Source organism: Macaca mulatta, chromosome 4 (genome assembly GCF_049350105.2).
Source record: "Macaca mulatta isolate MMU2019108-1 chromosome 4, T2T-MMU8v2.0, whole genome shotgun sequence".
Lineage (NCBI taxonomy): Eukaryota > Metazoa > Chordata > Mammalia > Primates > Cercopithecidae > Macaca > Macaca mulatta.
In genome coordinates, this window is record NC_133409.1 from 51,116,179 (window position 1) to 51,136,163 (window position 19,985).

Here is a 19,985-nt window from a genome sequence, read left to right on the forward strand (position 1 = left end):
CCTTATTTCTGTGGAATCTGAGAACAGATATTTCGGATCCCTTTGAAGACTATAGGGCCAAAGGAAATATGCTCCGATAACAAAGAGAAAGAAGCTTTCTGAGGAACTTCTTTGTGTTCTGTGAAATCATCTCACAGAGATACATCTTTCCTCTGAAGAAGCCTTTCGCTAAGACCGTTCTTGTGTAATTTGCAAAGTGATGTTTGGAAGCCCTTAGAGGTCTATGGTGAAGAGGGAAATATCCTCAGATGAAATCTGGAAAGAATCGTTCTGAGAAACTGCTCTATGATGTGTGACTTCCACTCCCAGAGTTACATCTGTATTTCGTGGATCTCTTTGCTAGCCTTATTTCTGTGGAATCTGAGAACAGATATTTCGGATCCCTTGGTAGACTATAGGGCCAAAGGTAATATCCTCCGATAACAAAGAGAAAGAATCTTGCTGAGAAACTTCTTTGTGTTCTGAGAAATCATCTCACAGAGTTTCATCTGTATTTCTTGGATCTCTTTGCTAGCCTTATTTCTGTGGAATCTGAGGACAGATATTTCGGATCCCTTTGAAGACTATAGGGCCAAGGGAAATATCCTCCGATAACAAAGAGAAAGAAGACTTCTGAGAAACTTCTTTGTGTTCTGTGAAATCATCTGTCAGATTTACAGCTTTCCTCTCAAGAAGCCTTTGGCTAAGACAGTTCTTGTGGAATTGGCAAAGTGATATTTGAAAGTCCCTAGAGGGCTATGGTGAAAAGAGAAATATCCTCAGATGAAATCTGGAAAGAAGTTTTCTGAGAAACTGCTTAGTGTTCTGTTAATTCATCTCACTGAGTTACATCTGTATTTCGTGGATCTCTTTGCTTGCCTTATTTCTGTGGAATCTGAGAACAGATATTTAGGATTCCTTGAAGACTACAGGGCCAAAGGAAATATCATCCGATAACAAAGAGAAAGAAGCGTTCTGAGAAACTTCTTTGTGTTCTGTGAAATCATCTCACAGAGTTACAGCTTTCCCCTCAAGAAGCCTTTCGCTAAGAGAGTTCCTGTGGAATTGGCAAAGTGATATTTGGAAGCCCATAGAGGGCTATGGTGAAAAAGGAAATATCCTCAGATGAAATCTGGAAAGAAGCTTTCTGAGAAACTGCTCTGTCATGTGTGTCTTCCACTCACTGAGTTACATCTGATATTTCGTGGAACTCTTTGCTAGCCTTATTTCTGTGGAATCAGAGAACAGATATTTCGGATCTCTTTCAAGAATATAGGGCCATAGGAAGTATCCTCCAATAACAAAGAGAAAGAAGCTTTCTGAGAAACTTCTTTGTGTTCTGTGAAATCATCTCACAGAGTTACAGCTTTCCCCTCAAGAAGCCTTTCACTAAGACAGTTCTTGTGGAATTGGCAAAGTGAAATTTGGAAGCCCATAGAGGGCTATGGAGAAAAAGGAAATATCCTCAGATGAAATCTGGAAAGAACCTTTCTGAGAAACTGCTCTGTCATGTGTGTCTTCCACTAACAGAGTTACAACAGTATTTCGTGGATCTCTTTGCTAGCCTTATTTCTGTGGAATCTGAGAACAGATATTTCGGATCCCTTTGAAGACTATAGGTCACCAGGAAATATCCTCCGATAACAAAGAGAAAAAAGCTTTCTGAGAAACTTCTTTGTGTTCTGAGAAATCATCTCACAGAGTTACAGCTTTCCCCTCAAGAAGCCTTTCGCTAAGACAGTTCTTGTGGAATTGGCAAAGTGATATTTGTTAGCCCATAGAGGGCTAAGATGAAAAAGGAAATATCCTCATATGAAATCTAAAAAGAAGCTTTCTGAGAAACTGCTCTGTGATGTGTGACTTCCACTAACAGAGTTACATCTGTATTTCGTGGATCTCTTTGCTAGCCTTATTTCTGTGGAATCTGAGAACAGATATTTCGGATCCCTTTGAAGACTACAGGGCCAAAGGAAATATCTTCCGATATGAAAGAGAAAGAAGCTTTCTGAGAAACTCCTTTGTCTTCTGTGAAATCATCTCACAGAGTTACAGCTTTCCCCTCAAGAAGCCTTTAGCTAAGACAGTTCTTGTGGAATTGACAAAGTGATATTTGGAAGCCCATAGAGGGCTATGGTGAAAAAGAAAATAACCTCAGATGAAATTTGGAAAAAAGCTTTCTGAGAAACTGCTTAGTGTTCTGTTAATGCATCTCACAGAGTTACCTCTTTATTTCTTGGATCTCTTTGCTAGCCTTATTTCTGTGGAATCTGAGAACAGATATTTCGGATCCCTCTGAAGACTATAGCGAAAAAGGAAATATCCTCTGATGAAATCTGGAAAGAAGCTTTCTGAGAAACTGCTCTGTGATTTGTGACTTCCACTCACAGAGTTACTTTTGTATTTCCTGGATCTCTTTGCTAGCCTTATTTCTGTGGAATCTGAGAACAGATATTTCCGATCCCTTTGAAGACTATAGGGCCAAAGGAAATATCCTCCGATAACAAGGAGAAAAAAGCTTTCTGAGAAACTTCTTTGTGTTCTCTGAAATCATCTCACAGAGTTACAGCTTTCCCCTCAAGAAGCCATTCGTTAAGACAGTTCTTGTGGAATTGGTAAAGTGATATTTAGAAGCCCATAGAGGGCTACGGTGAGAAATGAACTATCCTCAGATGAAATATGGAAAGAAGGTTTCTGAGAAACTGCTAAGTGTTCTGTTAATTCATCTCACAGTGTTACATCTGTATTTCGTGGATCTCTTTGCTAGTCTTATTTCTGTGGAATCTGAGAACAGATATTTCGGATCCCTTTGAAGACTATAGGGCCAAAGGAAATATCCTCCGGTACCAAAGAGAAAGAAGCTTTCTGGGAAACTTCTTTGTGTTCTGTGAAATCATCTCACAGAGTTACAGCTTTCCCCTCAAGAAGCCTTTCGCTAAGACAGTTCTTGTGGAATTGGCAAAGTGATATTTGGAAGCCCATAGAGGGCTAAGGTGAAAAAGGAAATATCCTCACATGAAATCTGGAAAGAAGCTTTCTGAGAAACTGCTTAGTGTTCTGTAAATTGATCTCACAGAGTTACATCTGTATTTCGTGGATCTCTTTGCTAGCCTTATTTCTGTGGAATCTGAGAACAGATATTTCGGATCCCTTTGAAGACTATAGGGCCAAAGGAAATATGCTCCGATAACAAAGAGAAAGAAGCTTTCTGAGGAACTTCTTTGTGTTCTGTGAAATCATCTCACAGAGTTGCATCTTTCCTCTCAAGAAGCCTTTCGCTAAGACCGTTCTTGTGGAATTTGCAAAGTGATATTTGGAAGCCCTTAGAGGGCTACGGTGAAGAAGGAAATATCCTCTGATGAAATCTGGAAAGAATCCTTCAGAGAAACTGATCTGTGATGTGTGACTTCCACTCCCAGATTTACATCTGTATTTCGTGGATCTCTTTGCCAGCCTTATTTCTGTGTAATCTGAGAACAGATATTTCGGATCCCTTGGAAGACTATAGGGCCAAAGGTAATATCCTCCGATAACAAAGAGAAAGAATCTTTCTGAGAAACTTCTTTGTGTTCCGAGAAATCATCTCACAGAGTTACATCTGTATTTCTTGTATCTCTTTGCTAGCCTTGTTTCTGTGGAATCTGAGGACAGATATTTCGGATCCTTTTGAAGACTATAGGGCCAAGGTAAATATCCTCCGATAACAAAGAGAAAGAAGATTTCTGAGAAACTTCTTTGTGTTCTGTGAAATCATCTGTCAGATTTTCAGCTTTCCTCTCAAGAAGCCTTTGGCTAAGACAGTTCTTTTGGAATTGGCAAAGTGATATTTGAAAGCCCCTAGAGGGCTATGGTGAAAAAAGAAATATCCTCAGATGAAATCTGTAAAGAAGTTTTCTGAGAAACTGCTTAGTGTTCTGTTAATTCATCTCAAAGAGTTACATCTGTATTTCGTGGATCTCTTTGCTAGCCTTATTTCTGTGGAATATGAGAACAGATATTTCGGATCCCTTTAAAGAATACAGGGCCAAAGGAAACATCCTCCGATAACAAAGAGAAAGAAGCTTTCTGAGAAGTTTCTTTGTGTTCTCTGAAATCATCTCACAGAGTTACAGCTTTCCCCTCAAGAAGCCTTTCACTAAGGCAGTTCTTGTGGAATTGGCAAAGTGATATTTGGAAGCCCATAGAGGGCTATGGTGAAAAAGGAAATATCCTCAGATGAAATATGGAAAGAAGCTTTCTGAGAAACTCCTCTGTCATGTGTGTATTCCACTCACAGAGTTACATCTGTATTTCGTGGATCTCTTTGCTAGCCTTATTTCTGTGGAATCTGAGAACAGATATTTCGGATCCCTTTGAAGACTATAGGAACAAAGGAAATATCCTCCGATAACAAAGAGAAAGAAGCTTTCTGAGAAACTCCTTTGTGTTCTGTGAAATCATCTCACAGTGTTACATCTGCATTTCATGGATCTCTTTGCTAGCCTTATTTCTGTGGAATCTGAGAACAGATATTTTGGCTCTCTTTGAAGACTATAGGGCCAAAGGAAATATGCTCCGATAACAAAGAGAAAGAAGCTTTCTGAGAAACTTCTTTGTGTTCTGTGAAATCAGCTTACAGAGTTGCAGCTTTCCCCTCAAGAAGCCTTTCGCTAAGACAGTTCTTGTGGAATTGGCAAAGTGATATTTGGAAGCCCTTAGAGGGCTATGGTGAAAAAGGAAATATCCTCAGATGAAATCTTTAAAGAAGCTTTCTGAGAAACTGTTCTGTGATGTGTGTCTTCCACTCTCAGAGTTACATATGTATTTCGTGGATCTCTTTGCTAGCCTTATTTCTGTGGAATCTGAGAAGAGATATTTCGCATCCCTTTGAAGACTATAGGGACAATGGAAATATCCTCCGATAACAAAGAGAAAGAAGCTTTCTGAGGAACTTCTTTGTGTTCTGTGAAATCATCTCACCGAGTTACAGCATTCCCCTCAAGAAGCCTTTCGCTAAGACAGTTCTTGTGGAATTGACAAAGTGATATTTGGAAGACCGTATAGGGCTATGGTGAAAAAGGAAATATCCTCACATGAAATCTGGAAAGAAGCTTTCTGAGAAACTGCTTAGTGTTCTGTTAATTCATCTCACAGAGTTACATCTGTATTTCGTGGATCTCTTTGCTAGCCTTATTTCTGTCGAATCTGAGAACAGATATTTCGGATCCCATTGAAGACTATAGGGCCAAAGGCAATATCCTACGATAACAAAGAGAGAGAAGCTTTCTGAGAAACTTCTTTGTGTTCTGTGAAATCATCTCACAGAGTTACAGCTTTCCCCTCAAGAAGCCTTTCGCTAATACAGTTCTTGTGCTTTGGCAAAGGGATATTTGGAAGCCCATAGAGGGATATGGTTAAAAAGGAAATATCCTCAGAAGAAATCTGGAAAGAAGCTTTCTGAGAAACTGTTCTGTGATGTGTGTCTTCCACTCTAAGAGTTACATCTTTATTTCGTGGATCTCTTTGCTAGCCATATTTCTGTGGAATCTGAGAACAGATATTTCGGATACCTTTGAAGACTATAGGGCCAAAGGAAATATCCTCCGATAACAAAGAGAAAGTAGCTTTCTGAGAAGTTTCTTTGTGTTCTGTGAAATCAGCTCACAGAGTTGCAGCTTTCCCCTCAATTAGCCTTTCGTTAAGACAGTTCTTGTGGAATTGGCAAAGTGATATTTGGAAGCCCTTAGAGGGCTATTGTGAAAAAGGAAATATCCTCAGATGAAATCTGGAAAGAAGCTTTCTTAGAAACTGCTTAGTGTTCCGTTAATTCATCTCACAGAGTTACACCTGTATTTCGTGGATCTCTTTGCTAGCCTTATTACTGTGGAATCTGAGAACAGATATTTCGGATCCCTTTGAAGACGATAGGGCCAAAGGAAATATCCTCCGATAACAAAGAGAAAGAAGCTTTCTGAGAAACTTCTTTGTGTTCTGTGAAATCATCTCACAGAGTTACAGCTTTCCCCTCCAGAAGCCTTTCGCTAAGATAGTTCTTGTGGAATTGGCAAAGTGATATTTGGAAGCCCATAGAGGGCTATGCTGAAAAAGGAAATATCCTCAGATGAAATCTGGAAAGAAGATATCTGAGAAACTCTTAGTGTTCTGTTAATTCATCTCACAGAGTTACATCTTTATTTCTTGGACCTCTTTGCTAGCCTTATTTCTGTGGAATCTGAGAACAGATATTTCGGATCCCTTTGAAGACTATAGGGCCAAAGGAAATATCCTCCGATAACAAAGATAAAGAACCTTTCTGAGAAACTTCTTTGTGTTCTGTGAAATTATCTCACAGATTTACAGCTTTCCCTTCTAGAAGCATTTCGCTAAGACAGTAATTGTGGAATTGGCAATGTGATATTTGGTAGCCCATAGAGGGCTATGGTGAAAAATTAAATATCCTCAAATGAAATCTGAAAAGAAGCTTTCTGAGAAACTGCTTAGTGTTGTGTTAATTCATCTCACAGAGTTACATCTGTATTTCGTGGATCTCTTTGCTAGCCTTATTTCTGTGGAATCTGAGAACAGATATTTCGGATCCCTTTGAAGACCAAAGGGCCAAAGGCAATAGCCTCCAATAACAAAGAGAAAGAAGCTTTCTGAGAAACTTCTTTGTGTTCTGTGAAATCATCTCACAGAGTTACAGCTTTCCTCTCAAGAAGCGTTTCGCTAAGACAGTTCTTGGGGAATTGGCAAAGTGATATTTGGAAGCCCATAGAGGGCTATGGTAAAAAAGGAAATATCCTCAGATGAAATTTTTAAGAAGCATTCTGAGAAACTGTTCTGTGATGTGTGTCTTCCACTGTCAGAGTTACATCTGTATTTCGTGGATCTCTTTGCTAGCCTTATTTCTGTGGAATCTGAGATCTGATATTTCGGATCCCTTTCAAGTCTATAGGGCCAAAGGAAATATCCTCCGATAACAAAGAGAAAGAAGCTTTCTGAAAAACTTTTTTGTGTTCTGTGAAATCATCTCACAGAGTTACAGCTTTCCCCTCAAGAAGCCTTTCGCTAAGACAGTTCTTGTGGAATTGGCAAAGTGATATTTGGAAGCCCATAGAGGGCTAAGGTGAAAAAGCAAATATCCTCAAATGAAATCTGGAAAGAACCTTTCTGAGAAACTGCTCTGTGATATGTGACTTCCACTCACAGTGTTACATCTGTATTTCGTGGATCTCTTTGTTAGCCTTATTTCTGAGGAATCTGAGAACAGATATTTCGGATCCTTTGAAGTCTATAGGGCCAAAGGAAATATCCTCCGATAACAAGGAGAAAGAAGCTTTCTGAGAAGTTTCTTTGTGTTCTGTGAAATCATCTCACAGAGTTACAGCTTTCCCCACAAGAAGCCTTTCGCTAAGACAGTTCTTGTGGAATTGGCAAAGTGATATTTGGAAGCCCATAGGGGACTATGGTAAAAAAGGAAATATCCTCAGATGAAATCTGGAAAGAAGCTTTCTGAGAAACTGCTTAGTGTTCTGTTAATTCATCTCACAGAGTTACAACAGTATTTCGTGGATCTCTTTGCTACTCTTATTTCAGTGGAATCTGAGAACACATATTTCGGATCCCTTTGAAGACTATAGGGCCATAGGAAATATCCTCTGATTACAAAGAGAAAGAAGCTTTCTGAGAAGTTTCTTTGTGTTCTGTGAAATCATCTCACAGAGTTACAGCTTTCCCCTCAAGAATCCTTTCGCTACTACAGTTCTTGTGGACTTGGCAAAGTGATATTTGGAAGCCCTTAGAGGGCTATTGTGAAAAAGGAAATATTCTCAGACGAAATCTGGAAAGAAGGTTTCTGAGAAACTGCTTCGTGTTCCGTTAATTCATCTCACAGCGATACATCTTTATTTCGTGAATCTCTTTGCTAGCCTTATTTCTGTGGAATCTGAGAACAGATAGTTCGGATCCCTTTGAAGACTATAGGGGAAAGGAAATATCCTCCGATAACAAAGAGAAAGAAACTTTCTGGGAATCTTCTTTGTGTTCTGTGAAATCATCTCACAGAGTTACAGCTTTCCCCTCAAGAAGCCATTCGCTAAGACAGTTCTTTTGGAATTGGCAAAGTGATATTTGGAAGTCCATAGAGGGCTATGGTGAAAAAGGAAATATCCTCAGATGAAATCTGTAAAGAAGCTTTCTGAGAAACTGTTTAGCGTTCTGTTAATTCATCTCACAGAGTTAAAACTGTATTTCGTGGATATCTTTGCTAGCCTTATTTATGTGGAAACTGAGATCTGATATTTCGGATCCTTTGAAGACTATAGGGCCAAAGGAAATATCCTCCGATAACAAAGAGTAAGAAGCTTTCTGAGAAGTTTCTTTGTGTTCTGTGAAATCAGCTCACAGAGTTACAGCTTTCCCCTCAAGAAGCCTTTCGCTAAGACAGTTCTTGTGGAATTGGCAAAGTGATATTTGGAAGCCCTTAGAGGGCTATTGTGAAAAAGGAAATATCCTCAGATGAAATCTGGAAAGAAGCTTTCTTAGAAACTGCTTAGTGTTCTGTTAATTCATCTCACAGAGTCACATCTGTATTTCGTGGATCTCTTTGCTAGCCTTATTTCTGTGGAATCTGAGAACAGATATTTTGGATCCCTTTGAAGGCTATAGGGCCAAAGGAAATATCCTCCGATAACAAAGATAAAGAAGCTTTCTGAGAAAATTCGTTGTGTTCTGTGAAATCATCTCACGGATTTACAGCTTTCCCTTCGAATAGCATTTCGATAAGACAGTACTTGTGGAATTTGCAAAGTGATATTTGGAAACATATAGAGGGCTATGGTGAAAATGGAAATATCCTCACCTGAAATCTAGAAAGAAGCTTTCTGAGAAACTGCTTAGTGTTGTGTTAATTCATCTCACAGAGTTACATCTGTATTTCGTGGATCTCTTTGCTAGCCTTATTTCTGTGGAATCTGAGAACAGATATTTCGGATCGCTTTGAAGACTATAGCGCCAATGGTAATATCCTCCGATCACAAAGAGAAAGAAGCTTTCTGAGAATCTTCTTTGTGTTCTGTGAAATCATCTCACAGAATTACAGCTTTCCCCTCAAGAAGCCTTTCGCTAAAACAGTTCTTGTGGAATTGGCAAAGTGATATTTGGAAGCCCTTAGAGGGCTATGGTGAAAAAGGAAGTATAATAACATGAAATCTTTAAAGAAGCTTTCTGAGAAACTGTTCTGTGATATGTGTCTTCCACTCTCAAAGTTACATCTGTATTTCGTTGATCTCTTTGCTAGCCTTATTTCTGTGGAATTTGAGAACAGATATTTCGGATCCCTTTGAAGACTATAGGGCAATGGAAATATCCTCCGATAACAAAGAGAAAGAAGCTTCCTGAGGAACTTCTTTGTGTTCTGTGAAATCATCTCACAGAGTTACAGCTTTCCCCTCAAGAAGCCTTTCGCTAAGACAGTTCTTGTGGAATTGGGAAACTAATGTTTGGAAGCCCATAGAGGGCTATGGTAAAAAAGGAAATATCCTCAGATGAAATCTGGAAAGAAGCTTTCTGAGAAACTGCTTAGTGTTCTGTTAATTAATCTCACAGAGTTACAAAAGCATTTCTTGGATCTCTTTGCTAGTCTTATTTCAGTGGAAGCTGAGAACAGATATTTCGGATCCCTTTGAAGACTATAGGGCCAAAGGAAATATCCTCCGATAACAAAGAGAAAGAAACTTTCTGGGAATCTTCTTTGTGTTCTGTGAAATCATCTCACAGAGTTACAGCTTTCCCCTCAAGAAGCCATTCGCTAAGATAGTTCTTGTGGAATTGGCAAAGTGATATTTGGAAGCCCATAGAGGGCTATGGTGAAAAAGGAAATATCCTCAGATGAAATCTGGAAAGAAGTTTTCTTAGAAACTGTTTAGTGTTCTGTTAATTCATCTCACAGAGTTACTACTGTATTTAGTGGATATCTTTGCGAGCCTTATTTCTGTGGAATCTGAGATCTGATATTTCGGATCCCTTGAAGACTATAGGGCCAAAGGAAATATCCTCCGATAACAAAGAGAAAGAATCTTTCTGAGAAGTTTCTTTGTTTTCTGTGAAATCAGCTCACAGAGTTACAGCTTTCCCCTCAAGAAGCCTTTCGCTAAGACAGTTCTTGTGGAATTGGCAAAGTGATATTTGGAAGCCCTTAGAGGGCTATTGTGAAAAGGAAATATCCTCAGATGAAATCTGGAAAGAAGCTTTCTTAGAAACTGCTTAGTGTTTTGTTAATTCATCTCACAGAGTAACATCTGTATTTCGTGGATCTCTTTGCTAGACTTATTTCTGTGGAATCTGAGAACAGATATTTCGTATCCCTTTGAAGACGATAGGGCCAAAAGAAATATCCTCGGATAACAAAGAGAAAGAAGCTTTCTGAGAAACTTCTTTGTGTTCTGTGAAATCATCTCACAGATTTACAGCTTTAAGTTCGAGAAGCCTTTCGCTAAGACAGTACTTGTGGAATTGCAAAGTGATATTTGGAAGCCCATAGAGGGCTATGGCGAAAAAGGAAATATCCTCACATGAAATATGGACAGCAGCTTTCTGACAAACTATTTAGTGTTGTGTTAATTCATCTCACAGAGTTACATCTGTATTTCGTGGATCTCTTTGCTAGCCTTATTTCTGTGGAATCTGAGAACAGATATTTCGGATCGCTTTGAAGTCTATATGGCCAATGGAAATATCCTCCGATAAGAAAGAGAAGAAAGCTTTCTGAGAAACTTCTTTGTGTTCTGTGAAATCAGCTTACAGAGTTGCAGCTTTCCCCTCAAGAAGCCTTTCGCTAAGACAGTTCTTGTGGAATTGGCAAAGTGATATTTGGAAGCCCTTAGAGGGCTATGGTGAAAAAGGAAATATCCTCAGATGAAATCTTTAAAGAAGCTTTCTGAGAAACTGTTCTGTGATGTGTGTCTTCCACTCTCAGAGTTACATCTGTATTTCGTGGATCTCTTTGCTAGCCTTATTTCTGTGGAATCTGAGAAGAGATATTTCGCATCCCTTTGAAGACTATAGGTCCAATGGAAATATCCTCCGATAAAAAAGAGAAAGAAGCTTTCTGAGGAACTTCTTTGTGTTCTGTGAAATCATCTCACAGAGTTACAGCATTCCCCTCAAGAAGCCTTTCGCTAAGACAGTTCTTGTGGAATTGACAAAGTGATATTTGGAAGACCGTAGAGGGCTATGGTGAAAAAGGAAATATCCTCAGATGAAATCTGGAAAGAAGCTTTCTGAGAAACTGCTCAGTGTTCTGTTAATTCATCTCACAGAGTTACATCTGTATTTCGTGGATCTCTTGGCTAGCCTTATTTCTGTGGAATCTGAGAACAGATATTTCGGATCCCATTGAAGACTATAGGGCCAAAGGCAATATCCTCCGATAACAAAGAGAAAGAAGCTTTCTGAGAAACTTCTTTGTGTTCTGTGAAATCATCTCACAGAGTTACAGCTTTCCCCTCAAGAAGCCTTTCGCTAAGACAGTTCTTGTGCTTTGGCAAAGGGATATTTGGAAGCCCATAGAGGGTTATGGTAAAAAAGGAAATATCCTCAGAAGAAATCTGGAAAGAAGCTTTCTGAGAAACTGTTCTGTGATGTGTGTCTTCCACTGTCAGAGTTACATCTGTATTTCGTGGATCTCTTTGCTAGCCTTATTTCTGTGGAATCTGAGAACAGATATTTCGGATCGCTTTGAAGACTATAGGGCCAATGGAAATATCCACCCATAACAAAGAGAAAGAAGCTTTCTGAGAAACTTCTTTGTGTTCTGTGAAATCATCTCACAGAGTTACAGCTTTCCCCTCAAGAAGCCTTTCGCTAAGACAGTTCTTGTGGAATTGGCAAAGTGATATTTGGAAGCCCTTAGAGAGCTATGGTGAAAAAGGAAATATCCTCTGATGAAATCTTTAAAGAAGCTTTCTGAGAAACTGTTCTGTGATGTGTGTCTTCCACTCTCAGAGTTACATCTGTATTTCGTGGATCTCTTTGTTAGCCTTATTTCTGTGGAATCTGAGAACAGATATTTCGGATCCCTTTGAAGACTATAGGGCCAATGGAAATATCCTCCGATAACAAAGAGAAAGAAGCATTCTGAGGAACTTCTTTGGGTTCTGTGAAATCATCTCACAGAGTTACAGCTTTCCCCTCAAGAAGCCTTTCGCTAAGACAGTTCTTGTGGAATTGACAAAGTGATATTTGGAAGCCCATAGAGGGCTATGGTGAAAAAGGAAATATCCTCAGATGAAATCTGGAAAAAAGCTTTCTGAGAATCTGCTTAGTGTTCTGTTAATTCATCTCACAGAGTTACAACAGTATTTCGTGGATCTCTTTGCTAGCCTTATTTCAGTGGAATCTGAGAACAGATATTTCGGACCCTTCGAAGACTATAGGGCCAAAGGAAATATCCTCTGATAACAAAGAGAAAGAAGCTTTCTGAGAAACTTCTTTGTGTTCTGTGAAATCATCTCACAGAGTTACAGCTTTCCCCTCAAGAAGCCTTTCGCTAAGACAGTTCTTGTGGAATTGACAAAGTGATATTTGGAAGCCCATAGAGGGCTATGGTGAAAAAGGAAATATCCTCAGATGAAATCTGGAAAGAAGCTTTCTAAGAAACTGCTTAGTGTTCTGTTAATTCATATCACAGAGTTACAACAGTATTTCGTGGATCTCTTTGCTAGCCTTATTTCAGTGGAATCTGAGAACAGATATTTCGGATCCCTTCGAAGACTATAGGGCCAAAGGAAATATCCTCCAATAACAAAGAGAAAGAAGCTTTCTGAGAAACTTCTTTGTGTTCTGTGAAATCATCACACAGAGTTACAGCTTTCCCCTCAAGAAGCCTTTCGCTAAGACAGTTCTTGTGGAATTGGCAAAATGATATTTGGAAGCCCTTAGAGGTCCAAGGTGAAAAAGGAAATATCCTCAGATGAAATCTGGAAAGAAGCTTTCTGAGAAACTGCTTAGTGTTCTGTTAATTCATCTCACCGAGTTACATCTATATTTCGTGGATATGTTTGCAAACCTTATTTCTGGGGAATCTGAGATCTGATATTTCGGATCCCTTTGAAGACTGTTGGGCCACAGGAAATATCCTCCGATAACAAAGAGAAAGAAGCTTTTTGAGAATCTTCTTTGTGTTCTGTGAAATCATCACACAGAGTTACAGCTTTGCCCTCAAGAAGCCTTTCGCTAAGACAGTTCTTGTGGAATTGGCAAAGTGATATTTGGAAGCCCATAGAGGGCTATGGTGAAAAAGGAAATATCCTCAGATGAAATCTGGAAAGAAGCTTTCTGAGAAACTGCTCAGTGTTCTGTTAATTCATCTCACAGAGTTACATCTGTATTTCGTGGATCTCTTGGCTAGCCTTATTTCTGTGGAATCTGAGAACAGATATTTCGGATCCCATTGAAGACTATAGGGCCAAAGGCAATATCCTCCGATAACAAAGAGAAAGAAGCTTTCTGAGAAACTTCTTTGTGTTCTGTGAAATCATCTCACAGAGTTACAGCTTTCCCCTCAAGAAGCCTTTCGCTAAGACAGTTCTTGTGCTTTGGCAAAGGGATATTTGGAAGCCCATAGAGGGTTATGGTTAAAAAGGAAATATCCTCAGAAGAAATCTGGAAAGAAGCTTTCTGAGAAACTGTTCTGTGATGTGTGTCTTCCACTGTCAGAGTTACATCTGTATTTCGTGGATCTCTTTGCTAGCCTTATTTCTGTGGAATCTGAGAACAGATATTTCGGATCGCTTTGAAGACTATAGGGCCAATGGAAATATCCACCCATAACAAAGAGAAAGAAGCTTTCTGAGAAACTTCTTTGTGTTCTGTGAAATCATCTCACAGAGTTACAGCTTTCCCCTCAAGAAGCCTTTCGCTAAGACAGTTCTTGTGGAATTGGCAAAGTGATATTTGGAAGCCCTTAGAGAGCTATGGTGAAAAAGGAAATATCCTCTGATGAAATCTTTAAAGAAGCTTTCTGAGAAACTGTTCTGTGATGTGTGTCTTCCACTCTCAGAGTTACATCTGTATTTCGTGGATCTCTTTGTTAGCCTTATTTCTGTGGAATCTGAGAACAGATATTTCGGATCCCTTTGAAGACTATAGGGCCAATGGAAATATCCTCCGATAACAAAGAGAAAGAAGCATTCTGAGGAACTTCTTTGGGTTCTGTGAAATCATCTCACAGAGTTACAGCTTTCCCCTCAAGAAGCCTTTCGCTAAGACAGTTCTTGTGGAATTGACAAAGTGATATTTGGAAGCCCCTAGAGGGCTATGGTGAAAAAGGAAATATCCTCAGATGAAATCTGGAAAAAAGCTTTCTGAGAATCTGCTTAGTGTTCTGTTAATTCATCTCACAGAGTTACAACAGTATTTCGTGGATCTCTTTGCTAGCCTTATTTCAGTGGAATCTGAGAACAGATATTTCGGACCCTTGGAAGACTATAGGGCCAAAGGAAATATCCTCTGATAACAAAGAGAAAGAAGCTTTCTGAGAAACTTCTTTGTGTTCTGTGAAATCATCTCACAGAGTTACAGCTTTCCCCTCAAGAAGCCTTTCGCTAAGACAGTTCTTGTGGAATTGACAAAGTGATATTTGGAAGCCCATAGAGGGCTATGGTGAAAAAGGAAATATCCTCAGATGAAATCTGGAAAGAAGCTTTCTAAGAAACTGCTTAGTGTTCTGTTAATTCATATCACAGAGTTACAACAGTATTTCGTGGATCTCTTTGCTAGCCTTATTTCAGTGGAATCTGAGAACAGATATTTCGGATCCCTTCGAAGACTATAGGGCCAAAGGAAATATCCTCCAATAACAAAGAGAAAGAAGCTTTCTGAGAAACTTCTTTGTGTTCTGTGAAATCATCACACAGAGTTACAGCTTTCCCCTCAAGAAGCCTTTCGCTAAGACAGTTCTTGTGGAATTGGCAAAATGATATTTGGAAGCCCTTAGAGGTCCAAGGTGAAAAAGGAAATATCCTCAGATGAAATCTGGAAAGAAGCTTTCTGAGAAACTGCTTAGTGTTCTGTTAATTCATCTCACCGAGTTACATCTATATTTCGTGGATATGTTTGCAAGCCTTATTTCTGGGGAATCTGAGATCTGATATTTCGGATCCCTTTGAAGACTGTTGGGCCACAGGAAATATCCTCCGATAACAAAGAGAAAGAAGCTTTTTGAGAATCTTCTTTGTGTTCTGTGAAATCATCACACAGAGTTACAGCTTTGCCCTCAAGAAGCCTTTCGCTAAGACAGTTCTTGTGGAATTGGCAAAGTGATATTTGGAAGCCCATAGAGGGCTACGGTGAAAAAGCAAATATCCTCAAATGAAATCTGGAAAGAACCTTTCTGAGAAACTGTTCTATGATATGTGACTTCCACTCACAGAGATACATCTGTATTTCGTGGATCTCTTCGTTAGCCTTATTTCTGTGGAATCTGAAAACAGATATTTCGGATCCCTTTGTAGTCTATAGGGCCAAAGGAAATATCCTCCGATAAAAAAGAGAAAGAAGCTTTCTGAGAAGTTTCTTTGTGTTCTGTGAAATCAGCTCACAGTGTTACAGCTTTCCCCTCAAGAAGTCTTTCGCTAAGACAGTTCTTGTGGAATTGGCAAAGTGATATTTGGAAGCCCTTAGAGGGCTATGGTGAAAAAGGAAATATCCTTAGATGAAATCTGGAAAGAAGCTTTCTGAGAAACTGCTTAGTGTTCTGTTAATTCATCTCACAGAGTTACATTTTTATTTCGTGGATCTCTTTGCTAGCCTTATTTCTGTGGAATCTGAGAACAGATATTTCGTATCCCTTTGAAGACTAAAGGGGAAAGGAAATATCCTCCGATAACAAAGAGATAGAAGCTTTCTGAGAAACTTCTTTGTGTTCTGTGAAATTATCTCACAGAGTTACAGCTTTCCCCTCAAGAAGCTTTTCGCTAATACAGTTCTTGTGGAATTGGCAAAGTGATATTTGGAAGCCCATAGAGGGCTACGGTGAAAAAGCAAATATCCTCAAATGAAATCTGGAAAGAACCTTTCTGAGAAACTGCTCTGTGATGTGTGACTTCCACTCACAGAGTTACATCAGTATTTCGTGGATAACTTAGCTAGCCTTATTTCTGTGGAATCTGAGATCTGATATTTCGGATCCCTTTGACGACTATAGGGCAAAGGAAATATCCTCCGATAACAAAGAGAAAGAAGCCTTCTGAGAAACTTCTTTGTGTTCTGGGAAATCATCTCACAGAGTTACAGCTTTCCCCTCAAGAAGCCTTTCGCTAAGACAGTTCTTGTGCAATTGGCAAAGTGATATTTGGAAGCCCTTAGAGGGCTATGGTGAAAAAGGAAATATCCTCAGATGAAATCTTTAAAGAAGCTTTCTGAGAAACTGTTCTGGGATGTGTGTCTTCCATTCTCAGAGTTACATCTGTATTTCGTGGATCTCTTTGCTAGCCTTATTTCTGTGGAATCTGAGAACAGATATTTCGGATCCCTTTGAAGACTATAGGGCCAATGGAAATATCCTCCGATAACAAAGAGAAAGAAGCATTCTGAGGAACTTCTTTGTGTTCTGTGAAATCATCTCACAGAGTTACAGCTTTCCCCTCAAGAAGCCTTTCGCTAAGACAGTTTGTGGAATTGGCAAAGTGATATTTGGAAGCCCATAGAGGGCTATGGTGAAAAAGGAAATATCCTCATATGAAATCTGGAAAGAAGCTTTCTGAGAAACTGCTTAGTGTTCTGTTAGTTCATCTCACAGAGTTACAACAGTATTTTGTGGATCTCGTTGCTAGCCTTATTTCTGTGGAATCTGAGAACAGATATTTCGGATCCCTTCGAAGACTATAGGGGAAAGGAAATATCCTCCGATAACAACGTGAAAGAAGCTTTCTGGGAATCTTCTTTGTGTTCTCTGAAGTCATCTCACGGAATTACTGCTTTCCCCTCAAGAAGCCTTTCGCTAAGACAGTTCTTGTGGAATTGGCAAAGTGATATTTGCAAGCACATAGAGGGCTATGGTGAAAAAGGAAATATCCTCAGATGAAATCTGGAAAGAAGCTTTCTGAGAAACTATTTAGTGTTCTGTTAATTCATCTCACAGAGTTACATCTGTATTTCGTGGATATCTTTGCTGGCCTTATTTCTGTGGAATCTGAGATCTGATATTTCGGATCCGTTTGAAGACTATAAGGCCATAGGAAATATCCTCCGATAACAAAGAGAAAGAAGCTTTCTGAGAAACTTCTTTGTGTTCTGTGAAATCTTCTCACAGACTTACAGCTTTCCCTTTGAATAGCACTTCGCTAAGACATTACTTGTGGAATTGGCAAAGTGATATTTGGAAACATATGGAGGGCTGTGGTGAAAATGGAAATATCCTCACATGAAATCTGGAAAGAAGCTTTCTGAGAAACTACTTAGTGTTGTGTTAATTCATCTCACAGAGATACATCTGTATTTCGTGGATCTCTTTGCTAGCCTTATTTCTGTGGAATCTGAGATCTGATATTTCCGATCGCTTTGAAGACTATAGGGCCAAAGGCAATATCCTCCGATAACAAAGAGAAAGAAACTTTCTGAGAAACTTCTTTGTGTGCTGTGAAATCATCTCACAGAGTTAAAGCTTTCCCCTCAAGAAGCCTTTCGTTAAGACAGTTCTTGTGGAAATGGCAAAGTGATATTTGGAAGCCCTTAGAAGGCTATTTTGAAAAAGGAAATATCCTCAGATGAAATCTTTAAAGAAGCTTTCTGAGAAACTGTTCTGTGACGTGTGTCTTCAACTCTCAGAGTTACATAATTATTTCGTGGATCTCTTTGTTAGCCTTATTTCTGTGGAATCTGAGAACAGATATTTCGGATCCCTTTGAAGACTATAGGGCCAATGGAAATATCCTCCGATAACAAAGAGAAAGAAGCATTCTGAGGAACTTCTTTGTGTTCTGTGAAATCATCTCACAGAGTTACAGCTTTCCCCTCAAGAAGCCTTTCGCTAAGATAGTTCTTGTGGAATTGGCAAAGTGATATTTGGAAGCCCTTAGAGGGCTATGGTGAAAAAGGAAATATCCTCAGATGAAATCTGGAAAGAAGCTTTCTGAGAAACTGCTTAGTGTTCTGTTAATTCATCTCACAGAGTTACAACAGTATTTCGTGGATCTCTTTGCTAGCCTTATTTCAGTGGAAACTGAGAAGAGATATATCGGATCCCTTTGAAGACTATAGGGCCAAAGGAAATATCCTCCGATAAGAAAGAGAAAGAAGCTTTCTGAGAAGTTTCTTTGTGTTCTGTGAAATCATCTCACAGAGTTACAGCTTTCCCCTCAAGAAGCCTTTCGCTAAGACAGTTCTTGTGGAATTGGCAAAGTGATATTTGGAAGCCTTTAGAGGGCGATTGTGAAAAAGGAAATATCCTCAGATGAAATCTGGAAAGAAGGTTTCTAAGAAACTGCTTAGTGTTCTGTTAATTCATCTCACAGTGTTACATCTGTATTTCGTGGATCTCTTTGCTAGCCTTATTTCTGTGGAATCTGAGAACAGATATTTCGGATCCCTTTGAAGACTATAGGGGAAAGGAAATATCCTCCGATAACAAAGAGAAAGAATCTTTCTGAGAAACTTCTTTGTGTTCTGTGAAATCATCTCACAGAGTTACAGCTTTCCCCTCAAGAAGCCTTTCGCTAAGACAGTTCTTGTGGAATTGGCAAAGTGATATTTGGAAGCCCTTAGAGGGCTGTAGTGAAAAAGGAAATATCCTCAGATGAAATCTTTAAAGAAGCTTTCTGAGAAACTGTTCTGTGATGTGTGCCTTCCACTCTCAGAGTTACATCGGTATTTCGTGGATCGCTTTGTTAGCCTTATTTCTGTGGAATCTGAGAACAGATATTTCGGATCCCTTTGAAGTCTATAGGGCCAATGGAAATATCCTCCGATAACAAAGAGGAAGAAGCATTCTGAGGAACTTCTTTGTGTTCTGTGAAATCATCTCACAGAGTTACAGCTTTCCCCTCAAGAAGCCTTTCGCTAAGACAGTTCTTGTGGAATTGGCAAAGTGATATTTGGAAGCCCATAGAGGGCTATGGTGAAAAAGGAAATATCCTCAGATGAAATCTGGAAAGAAGCTTTCTGAGAAACTGCTTAGTGTTCTGTTAATTCATCTCACAGAGTTACAACAGTATTTCGTGGATCTCTTTGCTAGCCTTATTTCAGTGGAAACTGAGAAGAGATATAACGGATCCCTTTGAAGACTATAGGGCCAAAGGAAATATCCTCCGATAACAAAGAGAAAGAAGCTTTCTGAGAAGTTTCTTTGTGTTCTGTGAAATCATCTCAAAGAGTTACAGCTTTCCCCTCAAGAAGCCTTTCGCTAAGACAGTTCTTGTGGAATTGGCAAAGTGATATTTGGAAGCCTTTAGAGGGCGATTGTGAAAAAGGAAATATCCTCAGATGAAATCTGGAAAGAAGGTTTCTAAGAAACTGCTTAGTGTTCTGTTAATTCATCTGACAGTGTTACATCTGTATTTCGTGGATCTCTTTGCTAGCCTTATTTCTGTGGAATCTGAGAACAGATATTTCGGATCCCTTTGAAGACTATAGGGGAAAGGAAATATCCTCCGATAAGAAAGAGAAAGAAACTTTCTGAGAAACTTCTTTGTGTTCTGTGAAATCATCTCACAGAGTTACAGCATTCCCCTCAAGAAGCCTTTCGCTAAGACAGTTCTTGTGGAATTGACAAAGTGATATTTGGAAGACCGTAGAGGGCTATGGTGAAAAAGGAAATATCCTCAGATGAAATCTGGAAAGAAGCTTTCTGAGAAACTGCTCAGTGTTCTGTTAATTCATCTCACAGAGTTACATCTGTATTTCGTGGATCTCTTAGCTAGCCTTATTTCTGTGGAATCTGAGAACAGATATTTCGGATCCCATTGAAGACTATAGGGCCAAAGGCAATATCCTCCGATAACAAAGAGAAAGAAGCTTTCTGAGAAACTTCTTTG